The following is a 21,201-nucleotide window of genomic DNA, read 5'->3' as shown; positions in this document are numbered from 1 at the left end:
ATATTGTCGTTTTCCTATGAATTTTTAAATTGTCTCTCAACACCCTTGCCTCCGAAAATCCTTATCTCCTCTAAAACGTCACACTAAATAATTAGTAAAAAAATTACGGCCGTATTAAGAACCTTTAAAACGAAAGGCACGAAATAAAGAAAATCTAACAAAACTATTTCTAGAAAGGCAAAATGTATTAGGGCAAATGTATTAGTGTAAATTCTTGTTCGTCATGAATAAGATGTGGGTTAATATTTTAAACTATGGTATTTGTATATATATGTAGTTTTGCCGAAGTGTGGATTGATATTTTATGGAGGTGATAAACGTGTAATTATTAAATTTTAAGCATATTGGCACAGCTGTTCCGCAAGGCATACATTAAATGAAATTTCTCGATTTATGTATGAAAAAGGTGATTAAAATTAAAATTGCTATTAATAGACAATCACATACATATGTAGGTAATAATAACAATCTCAAATTATTTCTGACATTAACTTCATATTGAAGTGTTATATTAAAAACCAATACTACGTACTAAGGAACCAATTCTTATCGCGAAAGTAATTGAAAGCGAAGAATCAGACGTTAAAATTCAATCATCGATTAAAGCACTCGATTTTTTACGCGTAACACAATCGCTCGCTCAAGCATCGGATCCGATAAATCGCGACGCGAAATCGATAAACGACAAAACGACGGCCATTGTGGAACACAAAAAATGTACCAATTTGAAAAGCAATTGCGGCACACTACACGAACAACAATTAGCCCGCGCTCAGTTATTCTATGGCCGTTATTGCTCAAATTTTAAAGTTTAATGTTGCGTGAACTGTTTTCTAAGCGGCCGAGCATTCCCTTACCTTTGAGCTTGGTTACGGAGATGGAAACTGGCTGGCACTCGAGAAAAAGAATGAATGTTTTTGTGAGAAAAAAACCGTGAAAAAAGTAAGTACTGGGTGTTGGTACAGCTGCTTTAGAGGCGATTCCGATGCGTAGTAAATTCGGTATTGGAACTGATTTATGGCTATGGTTATCAATAGATATTGTTTTTACAGCTGAACCTTCGTTGTGCAATCAAATTAAGTTTTTTTATTAATGTTTCGTTATGATATTTCGTTTCAATGTTGTAAGCCGTAATTGTTACGGTTTGCGGTGTGGGTGCTTCGAAAAGGTTTCTCTTTACGATTTTAATATTAATCATCATCATTTTATACAATAATTATATAAATAGGAAACATTGAAGAGCAACGTACATACATATAATCTCATCTATATGTAGACAGACCCAGCAGTCTTGAAAACACTGGTAGGCCACGTTCAGCTGTTTATCTTAATGATAGAATTGAGATTCAAATAGTGACTGGTTGCTACCCCATCTCCTAAAAGTGGAATCCCAAGTTTGCCTATCCCTTAGTCAAGTCAGTTAAGTTGAGAGCAATGTCAGTGTGTAAAATTGTTGAAGCCATTTATTCCCTTAGGATATAATATTGTCTATACGTGTTCATTCCCGGCACCAATACAAAAAAGAATACGACCACTACCTACCTAAGGATGTCGTAAAAGGTGACTAAGGGATAGGCTTATAAACTTGGGATTCTTCTTTTAGGCGATGGGCTAGCAACCTGTCACTATTTGAATCTGAAATCTGAAAAAGCTGAACGTGGCCATTCAGTCTTTTCAAGACTGTTGGCTCTGTCTACCCCGCAAGGAATATAGACGTGACCATATGTATGTATACCTATACGTGTGAAATTTTTTGAAAAGCGTACAGTAGACAAAACTTCATGACATATAGACGCACTCTCACATACGTTACCTACCGCGAGTAAAACGCATTTATTATACGCGCCATGTTTCAATTTGAAATGACATGAAATTGGCTTTGTACACCATAATTGCTTTTTTCTTTTACTTTCACGCACACATCAGAATTTATGACGAATGGTTTGTTATCTGTGACGCTGATGGTCTAAGTATTTATCAGCATTATGTTCCAAAATATCGTTAGGTATGCTATTTTGCAATAATTTTATCACCACTATCAAGTCGTTAACATACACATAAAATTTTTTTATCATTCGACTCTTTAATTCATACATCCTACAAATAATATTATAAATGCGAAAGTTTGTGAGTATGTCAGCATGGATGTTTGTTACTCTTTCACGCAAAAAACTACTGACCCGATTAGGATGAAATTTAGTTTGTAGCTGAAGACCCAGAATAACATAAAGGCTACTTTTTATCCCGGTGTTCCCGCGGAATTGATAGGGTTTCCATGCGGACGATATCGCGGGCGACCTCTAGTTATTGTATAAATTGAATTGAAATGATATTACTTCAAGAAAATAAACAACGGTATAGTTTTATTCACTAACGACACTTATTATAGAATAATATTAGAAAGTTAGTAAACTTGGCGCCATCAGTACTTCCAAATTTTGATTCCAATACTTTAATGTTCTAAATGTTGCCAAGAAACGTCGGCCTAAAACGTCCGATAATGATCTTGGCGGAGCGCCTTGGCAAGACAAACTTAGTTCGGATTTCTCGATAGACACCCAACTCGTTTCCCAACCACATGACTTATTAAATCATTAAATTTCTGCTTTACAGTTAGAATTATTTATTTGACGGCCTCTGTGGCGCAGCGGTAATACGCTTGTCTGTGACATCGGAGGTCCCGGGTTCGAATCCCGGCCAGGGCATGACGAGAAAAGAACTTTTTCTGATTGGCCTGGGTCTTGGATGTTTATCTATATTAAGTATTTATTATAAAATATAGTATCGTTGAGTTAGTATCTCGTAACACAAGTCTCGAACTTACTTCGAGGCTAACTCAATCAGTGTAATTTGTCCCGTATATATTTATATATTTATATTATCAAGGCATGACAAATTTTGAATGATAAGAAATAGCTGTTAATTGTCATAATTTAACATTGCTGTTGGTCGTACGAGTGTTTCATAGCCGGATTACTACGTCAGTGATTATGTTGCGCAGTTTTCATAGCGGTGATAGAATTAATCTCCACTACTTTGCCAAACAGTATCAAGTAAATAAATAAAGCGTGTGTGCGTCTTAAAACCAGATTTTGGAATATATATTTCCAGTTCTGATTTTCGCTATTATAAAAAGATTACAACTGTAAAATACTGAAAATTATCATTAAGAATAATTAAATTTTAAGAGCAATCACCTTTCGAACCAGCTTGTGTCCCAAAGGTCTCTTTGGAGAACTGGTCGACCTCATATTCTTTGGAAATGATATCGGAAAGTCAGAACCAGATAAACAAGCCGCACAAACCAGCTCACAGCAGACATTTTATAAGACACTTTAGGGTTCTATTATAATTTGCTTTCTCAGTATTTTGTACGCATTAAAGAATAAATTTGGAATAATTCAGAAATGCTTTTTGTGAGAACGTGATTTGAAACACGAAGACATTTTTAATGTAATTCACACATAAATTTATTCGTGATCTATTATTGATTACAACGCACTTACTTCACTTGACCTCAATTATGAACAGTCCCAAAAATACCAATATAAATTGCTTGACAAAGGTCTTGGCCAATTCTGTGATTTAATACAACATGATTGTAAGTGAAAAAAACTTAACAAAAACAAAACTGAAAAAATAATGAAATATAAATATAGGTACGACATTTTTAAAACTGTTTTTCAAACAATACTATCATTAAAAATTTAAATTGAAATAACAGAAAATTATATACAGACACGTAAACCAACTATGATCAATAAATTGCTAACATGCAAATGTCTTTAGAATAGGTGTGGCACCTATTGTGTTAAAATTAAAAGCTAGCTACCTACTAACAAATCTAACATACATACATATGGTCACGTCTATATCCCTTGTGGGATAGATAGAGCCAACAGTCTTGAAAGACTGATAGGTCACACGCAGCTATTTGGCTTAATGATAGAATTGAGATTCAAATAGTGACAGGTTGCTAGCCCATCGCCTAAAAAAAGAATCACAAGTTTGTGAGCCTATCTCTTAGTCGCCTTTTACGACATCCACGGGAAAGAGATGGAGTGGTCCTATTCTTTTTTGTCCTGTGGCCGGGAACCACACGGCACAAATCCAACAATTCGTCAAAAGTATATATGTTATTAGGTGTATACACACGAAAGCTAATAACAGACACTAATAAATTCTAAATTTCAAATTCAATTTCGATCTACCATTTGATTCAGAGGCATTTAACTACAATAGGAGAGGTGCGAGCGAGCTAACAGCTGTTTATTAATCCAACAATGCTACTGATGTAACGTAACCCGGTTAGGAGAAACCGGGTCAATAGCGAGGTCAAGGTATTGTAATGCATTTACTCTAAACAATGTGTTATTACGGTTAATTACGTAATTATTAGAGTGATTTGGGTTTAGACCGGTTGTGGTCAGGGATGAGATGTTGCTTTTCAAAATACATTAGGTAATTCGGATATTTTTAATAACTTGATCTGTAGTGTTGTAATTTGGGTGTCTAGTGTTAAAGACACTCTTATTGGCCTCATAGAATTTAATAATTATCGCATATTTTGTTTGTTAAATGACTAACAATATTTACACAAATGAACATTGAAATATTAAAAGCCTTTTCGAATATTTTCGGATCTATTCCATGGTTTAGATTAGAGACATCATCTGTAACTATGCTAACCCTTTTATATAAAAGGCCATCAGTCAGGGCTACTGGCCTGAAATCTCTATTCTCCATCATTCTTGTTCACAGACCAGAGAGACATTGTGCTGGACAAAATGGGCGCTTGTTGGCCAAGGTTCAATTTGTGCAGATTTGGATAATGTGAACACGCACAGAGCTAGGTTGATATTCAAAATTTATTTTTAAATATCTATTTTGTAATATTTCTTATCTGTTTCTTGTCAAAAATAAAATTCTGTGATAGCGCTAATAGTAGAAACTACAACAACAGTAATGATGATACTAATAATGATGATATGTGTAATAGTATTACTATCAGTGAGCAATGAATTTGTTTGTTAAACCAGGGACTTCTTAAAAGTTCTTAGGGTCAAAATACACCGAATGTGGTCCCTACGGCATTGAAAGCAATTGGAAGGTAGAAAATAAGGATTTATAGAAATTAAATGTGTTTAAATTATGTATGGCATCTCTTAAAACAAGATGTGTATCTATATCAAACAAAATAACTTAAAGAGAATGATGTTCGGGGAATACCAATTCGTGGTGTAATTATATTAACTCATTAACATTTGCTTAGGCTTATTGCAAAGCATGTAGGTATATATAATCAGAACTGAGATCAGATAACTTAAATTGATGTTACAGAACGCATTAAATTTCAATATAGATAAAATTTAAACTAGTATTCATATACCTGAATACAAAGAAACAGTTTGGACTAAACTTCACTCAATTCAATCTCCGAATGGTTCTCAATCACATCTTCTTTTCATAGCTCTATTGTCGCTATAGAATATTTGTAGTTGGAATATAATACTCGTATATGGACTTTCTTCAGAATATTTTAAATACAAAAATCTTAAAACCACTGGAAGGATAAATTATTTAAAATAATAATGATATATCACGAAAACACAGGCCACAATAAAGATAAAAGGGATGCCATGCCTATCAACATTTACATAATTTGTCGGAAGTCAGACCAGTTAGAAAGTTGCGAGAATTTGAGTCAAATCACAATTTTAAATAAGAACTACTTTCGTACCGCAACATAATTCACACTGTTATTATTAGTTTTGGGGAAATTTGCTTAACTGGAAATGTATTGAATAAATATACGGTATTTTCAAGAAAGAATAATGTTGGAACGTAAAATTTCTTTAATTTAGCTTTCTGTTTTTCTTTAATTTTTTTTAACTTCATTCGTCCTATTCATTACTGGAGAATGTTTGTCTTCATTATTCATCCAACAATCATTTGTGAAATGTCGTTTACAATAGAAAAAACAAAAATAAGTTTAAATAAAAAACATTCTTTTTCCAATTTCTGAATTTAATTTATTGAACAACTAAATGTAAAATATTTAGATATGTGCAGCTAAAATTATAATATTGAAAAATTGGATAGTACGAGAGATCTGATGCTTCACAGAAGGGTAATCCAAAAGGTTCAAGTTGTTCAGGAAATACTGACCATAGCAGCTCGCAATAGTAAATGAGTACGTCATAAACTGGATAAAACTGGTAATTTTTGGGCAAATGCCATAAATTTGGGAGTAATAACAGTACGCGTCAGCCTGCGCGCTATTCGTTTTTATTTACGACTGTACTTGTTTCACATTCAGCTGGTTATAACTTTTGTTCACGGCTGTATTCTCTTGATTTTTATTTAATTTTTTTTATGTTGCCAGTATCTACGTTTGGCGGTTTTTATTGTTCTTTGTCCGTGGACGGCTGGCGTTTTCTCGTTTTGAAGAGTTTCGTTTTAAAGCTACTGTTATTGCTTTTGATGTTTGAAATGTTTCGATATTTCGATACATATTTCTATTTTATTAATGCCATTTTTGCAGTAAGAGAGGGTGAGCCGGGCCCGTCCCGAAGCATTTCCATGGAGGTTTCAAATGATAAAAGCAATGAAGATTGAATTTCGAAAAACTGTAGGTATTATCATAAGTAGATACCATTTAGATTGACGTTGAGCTCACACAAACAGGAATAAACTTCTGTTTGGATGCAACAAAATGAAACGGCGTCTCAAATAGAAAATGATATTGTAATGTCAATTTTCTACCAATGTTGGCAGTGACAAAAATCTTAAAAGCACTTATTTGATGTAAAATGTAAGAGATGTAGGCAAAGGTTGTCCATGTAAGAACCTGAAATGCAATTCGACGACGGAACCGGGTCCAACACAAGCACAGCAGATGGCCCACTTTTGAAAGCGTCGCCCTAGTGTGAGTGAGCGCCATGACAGACCGGTTTGTTTACATTAATCACCGCGTCTGTGTGCTTCGGCACGCGTTCGTGTGAGTCACATCGCGACGTCACTTTGTTTACATTCGGACAAGTGTGCGTTTCAATTCCGTGTAGAGATTTGAATTGTTTGTGAATGTGCGTGGAACGTCACGTGGGTAGCGGGCACGTGCGCGTGTGGGTGTGTTCGCGTGCCGACGTGACGTCACGAGTCGTTTCGTCACGCGCGCGCTTGTGTGAGTAATCTCACGTAATGGCGTCTATGTGCAAGTCAATGTTACATTTTTGTGACCTTAACCGCTAGTTATGTCGCAAGCAAGGCTTGAGATGTCCTTTACATAATAATAACTGTTCAAATTAGATGTTTTTTTTTTTTCAGAATTCTAAACTTTTTTCTTGAAAGTAAGACAGGCTAAGACAGATTATTGTGTTAATGTCATGCGAATTGGAGTTCACGAATACGCCACTCACACATGTCCACATTGGGGAAGATGAATTAATGTTTTCCATGTGTAACGGGGAAGGATTAAGCTACTGAGTCTGGCTTCAGTCAGATCTAAAAGTGTGGGACGCACACTGCTGCTGGCCTTTATTGAATATGGAATCTTCTTGTTTATATTAGGTTTATTATGACATGGGAATATAATTGAATTTTCGACAAATTAATCATTTATTTTGAATGGTTTCCAAAATCAAATTAGAAACGTAAAAAAATATTTTAAAGAATTTATAAGGTCTTATTGTAAAAACCCTTAAAATATAATATATTACCGAACAGTATAAAAAACTACAAGTAGGTACAATGTCAAAAAAAATTACACTGATACCATTTCATTAGTTACATGAAATTTATTATCATTTCTTGAATTAGTACTTACTTGATGGGACACAACATTGTTTTACTTGTAAATTATGAAGATTCCTAGGATAGCTGTTATTTTAGGATGGGGGTGAGGGTGTCGGTAACAAGTGTTGGAAAACACTAACATCTGTGTGGTGCTGTTACGAATCGCAAGTAGGGGGGATATTGTGCGAGCGATTTTGTACTTTAAAGATTTAAAAACTAGGTTCAGATTGGCAAAAATCTCGTATAACTTTTGATTAACATAAAAACTTACAATAGAATTCTTTATAGTTAAAACTTTAATAGCACACACATATAAAGACACTACACTACAATCCTACTAATATTATAAATGCGAAAGTTTGTGAGCATGTCTGTATGGATGTTTGTTACTCTTTCACGCAAAAGCTTACAGTTCAGTAGGAACTGATTGCGATGAAATTTGGTATGTAGGTAGCTGAAGACCCAGAATAACATATAACATATACTTTTTATCCCGGAGTTCCCGCGGGATTGATGGGGTTTCCATGCGGACGAAGTCGCGGGCGGCCTCTAGTCAATAATAATCTTTGTTACGAACGAAGTTCTGAGATAAATATATGTCTTTTCCGTGAGTGCGTCGATGTTCAGGCAAACGAGTTCAATCTTTGAAATGAAGTTAGTTAATTATTTGATTTAGAAAAAATCTTAGCCAAGCCTAGCCCTTCCAGGATCTGCCTTCAGATATATTTTCTCCTCACCTCCGCATGAAGAGACTTCCATCTGACCTCCGTCTTGGCAGGGGAACTTTATCCATAATAAGTCTCGGTAAAAGCTGCATCAGATAAATGTGCCAATTCCCTAACCCATGTGAAACACATAGAAAGCCGGGAACCACACGGAAATAGTTCCATGTAAGCTGTTCCACAATTAACTTTGGTTGTTGCTTCAGTCGATAAGTTCAAAGCAATATTTGCACACACTCCAATCATGGAGGTTTCAAGATCCAATATCGAGAAGGGCGTTCCCGCGTCGCCTGCACCTGCCGCACAGGTGCCGGAAAACTATTAACACTTGACATGTTGCCGTCTTTGAATCACTGGAGGCCTAGGCTTTTTTTTTTGCTGTAGGAGTGTGTGTGTGTGTTTGTTTGTTTGTTTTATTTATTCTATTTTTATTTTAGTAAAAGTATTAGTAAGAGTATCTTCCTTATTGTTGTGTGGGACAGAATATTTGGTTGTATTTGGAACTCTCTTGACTTTTAATCAACTTCTTGCTTCTTGATGTTTTCTCTTCATTTTGTATTTAGTATAAGTCTCTCTCTCATCTCTATGATATAATTAAATTATCACTTGACATGTTGCCGTCTTTGAATCACTGGAGGCCTAGGCTTTTTGTTTTGCTGTAGGCGTGAGTGTGTGTTTGTTTGTTTTATTAAGAGTATCTTCCTTATTATTGTGTGGGACTAATTCAAATTCAAAAATTCAAAATTTTTATTCATTATTATAGGATACTTCATATCGCTTAATAATTGTCAAAACGTATGGTTTAACAACATTGGTTGACGTCAAATAAATTACTTAAAACTAAGTTCACTGCCGCTTCCAAGGCGTCAGTACAGAAGAAGCGGTAACAAACTGCACTGAATATTTAGTTGTATTTGGAGCTCTCTTGTCTTTTGTCAACTTCTTGCTTCTTGATGTTTTCTCTTCATTTAGTATTTAGTATCATTCTCTCTCTCATCTCTATGTTATTATTAAATTATCACTTGACATGTTGCCGTCTTTGAATCACTGGAGGCCTAGTCTTTTTGTTTTGCTGTCTGTACGTGTGTGTGTTTGTTTGTTTTATTAAGAGTATCTTCCGTATTGTTGTGTGGGACAGAATATTTAGTTGTATTTGGAGCTCTCTTGTCTTTTGTCAACTTCTTGCTTCTTGATGTTTTCTCTTGGTTTAGTATTTAGTATTATTCTCTCTCTCATCTCTATGATATTATTAAGTTTTTCACCGGCCATGGACGAAGTCACGCCGAATCAATGATTATTTATCTACTCGATAAGTTTGACATTGCTAGTGATGAAATGAAAGCCAATGAACACAAAGATAAGAATTCCAAAGTTATAATAATCCTGTCTACCAATTTGTTAGTAATATTTAATTTACCTCATTAAAGCATTTGCTTATTACTGGCACTTACAACGACGACATCAAAAGAGAATTTTATATTTCCTGTCGTGACGTAATTCACCGTATTTATACTTCCCAAGACATGTGGTCGGAAGTCAAGAGTTGCCAAGCGTGAAACTGACCGTTTGCCACCAGGTGGCTAATATACCCGCATTGTATGAATAGTACTTTGACATGGCTCATAGATATGCAGAATAAATATCATTAGGTCTTGAATATGCCCACACATAAACGTAATGGATGTTTATCGTTGCCCTCCTATTTGTATTCCATGAGACAGTCATTTTTGTTTTATCTTGTCTAAATTAAATTCCATAATTAAGTAAGGCTATTTTGCAGTTAGTTTAAATGATTTTAAGAATGCGTATCTATTTAATATCAACATATAATTAATATTGGTACGTAACGTACTAAAGTATCCACAACAAATATGGCGTCATTTGTAGCGATTAAGAATTCAAAATATGTTCATACATACTTTACAGAAGCTAAAAATATATCAACCTTCGCACCTGGTGTATAAATCGTTACAAAACGATAAAATAAAATGAAATAGCACCTATGTTAATTACTATAATCACTAAATAATTAAAGCCCTAGTATGTATAATAAAGCAAGCCCTTTGGCTACGCAGAACTTGTCCTGCTCGCATGACACATGTCACTTTGTTTTTTTTTTATAAGCACTGGCAGGTTTGTTAATGTGCCTGAGAAAAAAAAATGCAAATGACCTGCGCAGTGAATAAAATCCGGATGCACAAATTTATTGCCAGCCAGTGCTTTTAAAATGACAATGGAAGAGGAACAAAAAAATATGTAAGGGCAAAGAAAGTATACAAAAAGGCGTTGGATTCGTAGCCTAACTTTTTCTACTGGAACATTACGTAGGTACTTATAAAAAAAAATAGGACACTGATTTTTGTCCTCCACTGTGCGTTTTTATAGTATTCATATTTTAATTTGAAATAATTTAATTATTAACTTCTTTTGGGCTAGCAACCTGTCACTATTTAAATCTCAATTCCACCATTATGCCATACAGCTGAACGTAGCCTTTCAGTCCATTTAAGACTGTGTAGTCCCCACAAGGAATAAAGACGTGAGTACTTTTTTATTTATATATTTATGTACACCGAGGAAAACAAGAATAATCTGTGTAAATTATAATTATTAAATCATTAACAGTAGATTTTGAAGACATTTCTTTTACATTTCACCATTACTTATAAGAACAGTAAGAGGTAAATACCGGTGATACATTATAATATAAGGATGTCTTATCCCCCATCAGTCATCTCCTTCATTTCCAGATCAGTCCAGAGACAGTTCATCCATCTTTTCCCGCTCTTTCAGCCGTACATCCATCATTATCAGTATGTTTTGATATAGATATATATATATATATTAAATTAAATTTCCAAACGATTTCATAATATTGATACGAAATGCTTTTGTATTTATTTTAAATACATAATTCATAATGAAGTAAAACAAAAAACTCTGAAGCTTAACCCTCTATGCGGGCCAGATGCTAGTAGTGGCAATGTCGCCGCCATTATTATGTCATTTATTGATGCTATCACTCGCATTATTACCTCGTTTTGTACAATGTTTTATAATTGCACACCGCTCTAAGAATGCTTATCAGATTTTTATACACATCTGACGTTTTTTGTTGGTACCTAAAGCAAAAAATGTTGGTGGAAAAACGTAATGGCTTCTAAATGTATAGATATAATTTACTAACATTTGCTTAGGAAATATGATCAAACCGGAGACGTTTTGGCAAAAAGTTCGGGTCAAATGAAGCCTGCATGCAGAGTTATGAATGTGGATGAAGCGAATCAAGTATGCAGGAATCGTGGCAAGTGGAAAGATGTGGTCTCTGTCTACCCCTCCGAGAAACAGGCGTTATTTTTATGTATGTATTTACATTTAAACCTGCCATCGTTGAAAAAGAAAAAGGGAGACAAGTAACGACAAAACAATTGAGTATATAGTTAATAAATTAAATAAATATTTATCTCAACTAATTTTGATTCAATATACCTCAGTTTGTCTGTGTGGAAACACTTTATTCAAAACAGAATGCTGAATACCGGAAAAAGTTGTAGTATCGAACAGAATATAAAGTACTTAAATTAGTTCATCTGGGACACAGTATAGAAATCGAATAAGGAATCATATCTTTACTACCTGTAACTTACGAAGTCAATGCTCATCAATTTCACATAAACTTCAAATTAAACAAGCTAAAAACGAATAATCTCCAGTAAACATCAAAATGTTCTCTGTCAGGCACTAACCCAAGGTGCGACGACCTTCGTGTAAACACTAAGCACCAACAGTAAGACTATTGACAGTGGGTTCATTGTCTTGTACGCTAACGTGCGTACCAATGAAACTTCAAGGTTTTCGGCGTTTTTTGTGCCCCTTGGGCCCACTTCGTTCGGTTCACACAGGTTGAATGGGGGAATTGTGGGTCGAATAAGTTGGGTAAGTACAGTAGGCAGAAAATATTCGTAACGTATCAAGAACGTATGGCTTTGTCTTTGCCCCATTGTACAAGATAAAGGTGTGAGTAATAGGCGTGCAAATCAGTTCGACTAATTATACATTTAAACTAGGGACCTATCCAAAAACGTTGAATAGAAGAAATTCAGCGAATTTCAGTAATAACTTTTTCTAAGCATTTTTAAATTTTCTTTATAAATAATACAGGTATTAAACGCGCACGTAACGTTCCTTCATTTTATCTTGGACGTTTTGAATCTTGTTGCAATGATCCGTGGTCACCGAGCGTCTCTTAATATTTATAAACAGTAATGCAACGCGAGTTTAAAATCAGTTTTATACTCTCGTTAATCATAGCGATATTCGGTTCAAAGTGTAACTCATTTATCAAATTGCTTGATAAATTTATCCCAAGGATGCATCTAAAACTAACATAACTGTTGAAAAACATACATTATAGTTGAATTTGACTTTACCTTCATATTTAGAGTGATTATATGAGATGTGCCCTCAAGGGTAAGCGTCAACTACACTTGAATGCGGCTTATGCGTGCTACCAACCACTGATGCATCAAGTGCAATTGTGCTACTTGTAGTATGTACCGGAGTATACATTACACTGGAGAAGTCATTAACATTTTTTTTTTAATTACTTGTTCAAAATATTCAGCTGTCCCAGTAATTTTATTCAGTTTAACTTTAGTTTACACAATAAAAGATATTTTCGAAGTAGGATGATAATCAGTATTCGTATACTATCATTAAAATATTTACAATGCGAAAGTATGTACGAGTAAGTTTGATACTCTTTCACTCAAAATCAAAGAAAGGGGTTGGATGTGGATGAATCATTGACGAATGATAATGAGTGATGCTCCTGGCGGCACAAGTTTCAAATCCTACCTCGGCCATGTACCAACACCAACCTCTTTTTTTTAATTATGTACTTTAGTTTGAGTGCTTACCGATGCTATTACAGTAAAGAAAAACATCGTGCGGAAATGGACTGGATGTGTAACAATGATCCAATGTGGGGCTCCCCTGTAAAGGTTGCGTCTGACAGAAGTCGCTTCGTATAAAAACTAACCATACCCTCCAGGATTTTGGACAAAGTAGCAACCCGGGCTCCTGTTCAAAAGTGAGAATATAACGGAGACTACCGCATCGAGGAACATGAAATTCATTTCAGTCTAGTTTGCGTCCGCTTCTCCGTCAGCATGGATTACTAATGCGGTCTCCACTGGATAATTACTCCGTGCATCAGGTGCATATTGCACTGTTTGCATCATCGCAAGGTTAGCTGCATTTCCTAGACGTGGTGTTTTAATTAGGAAATAAATCGAGTTGAATAATGACGTTAGATATGTCTATTTATGTTAAGTATTAATTTTAATGCAGATAGACTGATAGGCCACATTCAGCTGTTTGAGTTACAATAAAATAACTAAATTCCAATAAAAAAATCTATTATTCATGGAGAACAATCATGTACATATGTTATTAGATATATTCAACATGTTATTACAGTAGCTGTTTGAAAACTTGTTTATTTTTTTAGTTCGGTTTGCAAATTTTGCGTGTAAAAAATGCGCGCCGTGCTCAATTTGATAAATTGCTGTGAATTTAAAATGAGTCAATGTAATTGAATGATGGTCAGAAAGAAATAGTAGGTACAGACGACAAAATAAACTGTTGTACTGGAGTACCTAAATAAACACTAAAAAAGCAATTAAAAAACTAAATTCGCGTTGCAATAGTTCATTGTATGAACGGAGAACGAATGAAAGCGCAATATAAAGATTTTAAAAAACGTCTTGTAATGATAAATATTCCTTTACACAAAGACAGACATATTTTTATAGGTATGTCGTACATTATTCGATTACCTTTCACATTTTCTTCTATATGTCATCATTTTACGATTTACCGATTGGTTAATGCTGTTGATCAAACTCAATACGTACCTGGAACAAACACAAAATATTATTAATAAACAGTTCTAACAATAACACACTGACAAAATAATTGATTTACCAACAAACATCGCATTTAAACATTATTGTGTACTAATATTGATTTCATGAAAACCATATACAAATTCTTTATCCTTTAACGTATCTTATAGAAAAGACATAACCATAAAATCAGGTAAATATGCCGTGTGGTTCCCGGCACCAATACAAAAAAAAAAATAGGACCACTCCATCTCTTTCCCATGGATGTCGTAAAAGGCGACAAAGGGATAGGCTTATAAAATTCTTCGCGAAGTAGTATGCAAGCGTAGCAGGTAAAATGGGTATTTCCTATTTTCCCCTAATGGAAAAAGGCCTGATTTTATACATACATATGGTCACGTCTATATCCCTTGCGGGGTAGACAGAGCCAACAGTCTTGAAAAGACTAAATGGCCACGTACAGCTATTTGGCTTAATGATAGAATTGAGATTCAAATAGCGACAGGTTGCTAGCCCATCGCCTAAAAAAGAATCCCAAGTTTGTAAGCCTATCCCTTAGTCGCCTTTTACGACATCCATGGGAAAGAGATGCGAGTGGTCCTATTCTTTTTTGCACTGGTGCCGGGAACCACACGGTTGATGTAGGTATTAATTTTAAACGATCGAACACGGACATGACCACATCCGCGTACGAACTCGCACAACGTGTTATTGTTACACGGATACTCTACAGTGTAGTGTGGTTCCCGACACCTAAAAAAAGAAAAGAATAGGACCACTCCATATCGTTGCCATGGATGTGGTAAAAGGTGACTAAGGGATAGGCTTATAAAATTGGAATTGTTCATTGAGGCGATGGGTTAGCAATCTGTCACTATTTGAATCTCAATTCTATCATCGAGCCAAAAAGTTGAACGTGGCCTATTAGTCTTTTCAAGACAACAGTCTTGAAAAGATTAATAGGCCACGTTCAGCTTTCAAGCCAACAGGCTTTGTCTACCCCGAAAGGGATATAGATGTGACTATATGTATGTATGTGTGTATACTCTATATAAAACACTTGATAATTATACTGGTAACATGTTTCATTGATATCTCGAAACGGTCCAGTAGTTTTCTTTTCACCCGATATCCCGTTGGTAACTGGCCGCCGTGTGAAGACATCCTGTCAGGTTGGGTTCCGTTACGCGATACGCGGCCGCTGTGGTTAAGTGGTAGTTATGCCTGCCTATGAGATGGTACCAAGTTCGAATTCCAGCTGTCCAGGGTATTGATGAAAAACGAACAGAAAAAAAAACAATTGACAGATCATACATACATATGTACATATGGACACGTCTATATCCCTTGCGGGGTAGACAGAGCCGACAGTCTTGAAAAGATTGAATGGCCACGTTCAGCTATTTGGCTTAATGATAGAATTGAGATTCAAAAGTGACAGGTTGCTAGCCCATCGCCTAAAAAGGAATCGCAAGTTTGTAAGCCTATCACTTAGTCGCCTTTTACGACATCCATGGGAAAGAGATGGAGTGGTCCTATTTTTTTGTTGTATTGGTGCCTGGAACCACAAGACAGATCCTCTAAACCTTTTAGGTTTCAGCAAATCAGACTAGCGGTTCTAAAGCTATAATGCTACAAACATATATACAAAAAATGTATTTTAGTCCCAAGTAGATTGCTTTGCTCGCTCGGTCAATATACCTAATTTTCGCCTTTTTGCTGGAATATTTGGCATCCATTTTGGACACAGGACAAGACTAAACAATACTACCACAATTTAGGTTTAGCCACGATGACCACGAATAAAAATATTTTTTCTTTATTTATAGAATTTCACAGAGTAGTGTAATGATTTCAGAGTATGCTTGGCCATAAAGGCAATTTGGCAGAAAGTCTGAAAAGTTTTAGTTTCAGAATCATTGACGTACCTACTATAAATATATATAATTGTTTATAGTGGATCGAAGTTCAGAATTAAACAAATTTAGAAGGTTTTCTATATACGAACACATAGAACATCAAATGATGATCAAAAGTATCAAAATGGTATGTAGTACTCTGTAACAGGCAATCAAAGTTTATCGCAGGGTGGCTTGAACGATAACTGCATACGTTCACTTGTATCTCGTGTTTTCATTTGAAAGAGCTGTTAAATCGATAAAAATAGAACGATATTCATAACACAAACTCAATAATCTTGTTCGACCATACGAAACTTGTTTTGTGTCTGTGCTCAAACGGGCTAGCGTTCAAGTTGCATTTTCATTTAGTTAAACGATTTTCTAATAGAAAAATCTATTAGATAGATTCTAAATGATATTAGATTTTGGTTAAATTTTAATAGAATTCAACATTAGATAGATAAAATATGCTTATTTATGGTACGATACCAAAAATATTTTGGAATCATAAAATAACTAAGTAACTACCTATAATAATAATTATAAACTACTTATAATAAAATATAATAAGTAACCTATCACCTGCACGTGCAAGTCGGAAATGAAAAAAAAAAGAATAAAAAAAAAAACAGATCGCGTGTTGAGAGAAGCACTCGCGCCCAAAGCCAAGTCGAATAAAAAAGTTAAAATTTCAATTGTCATTACCCGAGGGTGGGGAAAGAGTGACGTCTCGATTCTCGCGTGCAACCCGACGAGGTATCGATGCGTGTTCGGGCGCGGTCCAGCGATTGATCAGCGGGGTCGGCGACCGCTCTCCCCGTTCCTAATTTGAATTCGCAGCGTATTATCGCGCGGGAGGTCGTAATTGGATAACAATGAGGGCGCCAGCGCCACCCCCATTCGGACACGACGCCTTGGGAAAAGAAAATCTTGTCCAACGCCACATTACCAGGAATTGTCCAAATAGGATTTGCTTCGTTATAACTTTCCTCTTTGTTGTGAATAGAGAAAATATTTGGAGAATTCTTTTTGTTGGTCTACACTGATTTTACCCAGTTTGATCTATTTGCTTTGCGAAGTCTTTTTTAAATGCCGCGTGGTTTCCGGCTAAAATAGACAAAAGAATAGGTCCACTCGCATCTTTTATTCCATGGATGTCGTAAAAGGTGACTAGGGTTATAAACTTGGGATTCTTCTTTAAGTCAATTGTTTTAAATTGTATAGCGCACTGGCCGCTTAGAAAAAAGTAAATATTGAATTGAAGAAAACCAGTGATCTTCTTTTGTTATTTTTTTACAATGATAGTCAGGAACTCACGATATGTTTATGTTTTAAGTTTTTATATTATAGTTTTATTTTCATGTACCTACCAACACGTAGTTATTTTATTTTATCCCGGCATTTTTTTTTGAACAGCAATGAGCTAGCAACTACACTTTTTGACTCCCAATTTTATCAATTATCCAGACAGCTGAACGTGGCTTATTGGTCTCAAGACTGTTTGCTCTGTCTACCCCGTGAGGGATATAGACGTGATTACACGAATGAATAATAAAGTCTTTTATTAAGATATTTCAGATTTCCTCTTAATTATTCTACATTCAAGCAAAAAAAAGCAGTTCCAAGATTCCCAAGGCATCCACTAGTCCATAGAAGTCCAAAGCATAGCTTGGGGTATGTGAGCGCGCATAATCGAGATGATTGCACCACGCATGCGCACTCTTAACATCGTTACATGAGAGCAGCAAGGGAGGAGCAAGTCACCACTGAAATTCTATTACGCGCTTTACACCGCGCCTTAATGTTGAGGGGGGGGTTATAAAACATGTCCATTATACTCAGACCTATATTATTACCCCCTCTCAAACCCTCGCGGGTCTTATTAAACTGGAATGGCAGCAGTAAAATCTGTATAGGCTCCCTTTAGATGGTCGATTCGTTTCGCGCTGTTTATTTTAAATTATAACAGGAAGGGTGGTTTTTAATCCGTACAAGTCGAATTCGCCAGATGACTGTTGACAAATCGCTGATGTTGGGTTCGGTGGGGATTTTCGTGAGCGTTGGGTAAGATTCAGTGTTGGTTGCATTGCAATCTTTGGGTAAAATAGCGGAAAATAGAGCACAGAACTTGTCAACATTGATTCTATTTAAAAAAATGTGCACAATACTTTTTATGGCAACATATTCTGGAAATGCAAGGACGTGGTGTTTATTTATTATACATAAAATGTTGTCCATACAACAAATTATAACTTTTCAAATTCAAAATTTTTATTCATTTCAATACTCGTATCACTTAATAATTGTTAATAATTGTCATTGGTTGACGTCAAATAAATTACTTAAAACTATGTTTACCGCCGTTTCAAAAGCGTCAGTGACGAAGTAGCTGTAACAAACTCCACTGCAGCATTTCTTCAATAACGTCAACTTCACAATTAACAAAATTTAAAATGAAAATGTGGACGAGTGAATACATTGTAATGTATGAATCTGTATGTATATTTTATGAGCCCTACTCTATATTTACTCTGGCAATTACCATCGTCCTAAATAGTTATATTTTATTATTTTTCTTACAAAAAAAAAATAAGTTCGAACTATTTTCAATTAAGTAAAGGCCACATCAAACAAGCAGACGTGACTCTCGAAAGAGGAGCTGCCACGTACTGTACGTGCCATCAGACAGTGGATTACCTGCTTAATGCCACAACACGCGATTCTTTGCCCTACATTATAAATAAATACATGAAAAACTCATATTTTTGTTGTTATGTTCATTTCTACTGTGATAATTGTTTAGTCGGAAGTTTTAAAAATGATTGTTAGATATTTTAAATTTTACTAAGTTTGGTCACTAACCGATGCTTTTGTCGTACGGGAAGCGGCACAATAAACTGGATAATAAATAGTATAATAGGATATTCGTCATAGTTAAACACTATGACGATCATAATATACTATGTATTTGACATAATATTCGTATTGAAATCATTAATTTTAACTTATTCCCAATTTTTTTCAATGTAGACAATGTGCATTCATCCACGATTTAGATTTATGAGATCTATATTTGTAAACTGACGCGTCCGGTGAAAATGCCGCAGTGTAGTTTGTTCCGCCGCATCTTCTACACATGCTGTTTGGAAGCGGTAGTCGATATATTTAAGTGATGGGACGTCAATAAGTGATACCTTGTTTCCAATTTCGAAAATAAATCTTTTTTTTTTTCAAAAGACTGTTTATGGATTCCACGGATCAAAGGTACGTATCAAAGTAGGTATTGTTTTATATAATTACCTACTCACTCCAGGATTGGGGTCATAGGCTCCTGTCAACTGGGAAGAGGATACCACCAGGACTTATTCTAGAATGATCTTAATTTTAAAGCCCAGTTTGAAATAAAGACTACATCAATAAAATAAAACACTTTGGTATCATGAGCAGTCATGGGTCTTCTCGGTCTGTGATCTTCAATGTTACAATCTTTATGAGACAAGAGAGAGAACATACGAGTACAACAAATTGATGGCATTATGCACTATCACGGTTTCCTGCCTAGGTATTTAAATTTGATTTGTGCTTTTCATTTTGTCGATGTGTTATAGTTTATGAACTGAAAAATAATTTTACTTTGATTTTTGTTCTTTTATTGTTGTAATTACAAATATGTCAATGTTCTGATATATTTGTTCTGAGTTCTTGTAATTAAGAAAATTGTTTATTAATTATAATTATGTGAGCAAAATTATGTAATCTACCTTTTTTACCTTCTGTTTTCTACTAATTTTTAGGCGATTTGTTGTTTTTTAGCTTTTTGGGGTTGGCAACACTGCACCCAATTTAGGATTCATGGTCAAAAGCATACCCTGGGCCCTTCTCCAGAGAGGTGAAGATGCAACCGGGACAAAGTCAGGTGGAAGAAGAATATCTTCGTAAGGGCCACTATAATTACAGAATTATATTTTTTAATTCTTGTTAGTAGGTACATACCTATGTATGTAACGGTGAAATTTAAAAGCTAAGTAGGTATAAAACCCACTTGGTATTATAGTTACTACCAAAACCATTGGTATGACAAAGAACAAAGAAGTAAACAAAATTTTTGTCATGACAAACATATGCAGCGTTTCAACAATCTAAATTAGAATCTGCATGATCTATATTTTCACATTACTCTGTCTGTCCTGGCTGGTTTTAAAGCAGTCTCTTTATATAACCGGTATACCTATATTTGTAGCACTCGGCTCCAATAATAACAAAAATATTCGCCGAAGCATAAATCTGCGCTTTCACAGGCGTATGCCAAGAATTTGTGCCTACAGACAAACGGACATAAAAACTGTGTTTATTTACGATCATAATGTAGCGTGTGTACCATGGTAACTCGAAGCCAACTCACTTTGCTGCTGTTATCGACTTCACATTTTTGAGAATAAAGTACTTAATTGAATTAAATAATTAAAAACTTTTGTTAAAAGATAACCGCTTCAAATCCGTATCCTTCTGAAGTCGATTAAATTTCTAAAACCATCTCCGAGAGACAATCGCGACAAATGTACACACATACATACATACAGGCCAAATTGAGCACCACCTTTTATGATTCGGTTAAAAAGATTTCGACGACTCTGGATAATCAATACACGTGCTAACCATGTGTTAAATGTCGGATTGAGTCTCAGAGTAATACATAGTTTTTATCGTGTTAGCTAGTCTATCACCCTATTAAAGTTATATAGCCCACCTAACCAACCAAATGCCAAAAACTATTTGACTGAGGTCTATCAACATTCTTAATGTTATTTCAGTTTATTGCTTTACAGATTTGACGCCAAAGCCTTTTCGCGCTAATAGAATCCAAAATCGAGTTTC

The 21,201-nt window shown here is 35.1% G+C and overlaps 1 protein-coding gene across 1 annotated transcript in view; it reads right to left on the bottom strand.

Moving 5' to 3' along the window:
* The window catches only part of LOC106132509 (zinc finger SWIM domain-containing protein 5), a 77,147-nt gene that overhangs the window by 30,673 nt on the left and 25,273 nt on the right, over window positions 1-21,201 (bottom strand). The gene's annotated exons all lie outside the window — the stretch shown is intronic.

Source organism: Amyelois transitella, chromosome 19, assembly GCF_032362555.1.
Source record: "Amyelois transitella isolate CPQ chromosome 19, ilAmyTran1.1, whole genome shotgun sequence".
NCBI classification, from domain to species: Eukaryota; Metazoa; Arthropoda; class Insecta; order Lepidoptera; family Pyralidae; genus Amyelois; species Amyelois transitella.
This window is presented reverse-complemented; position numbering and strand designations above follow the sequence as displayed.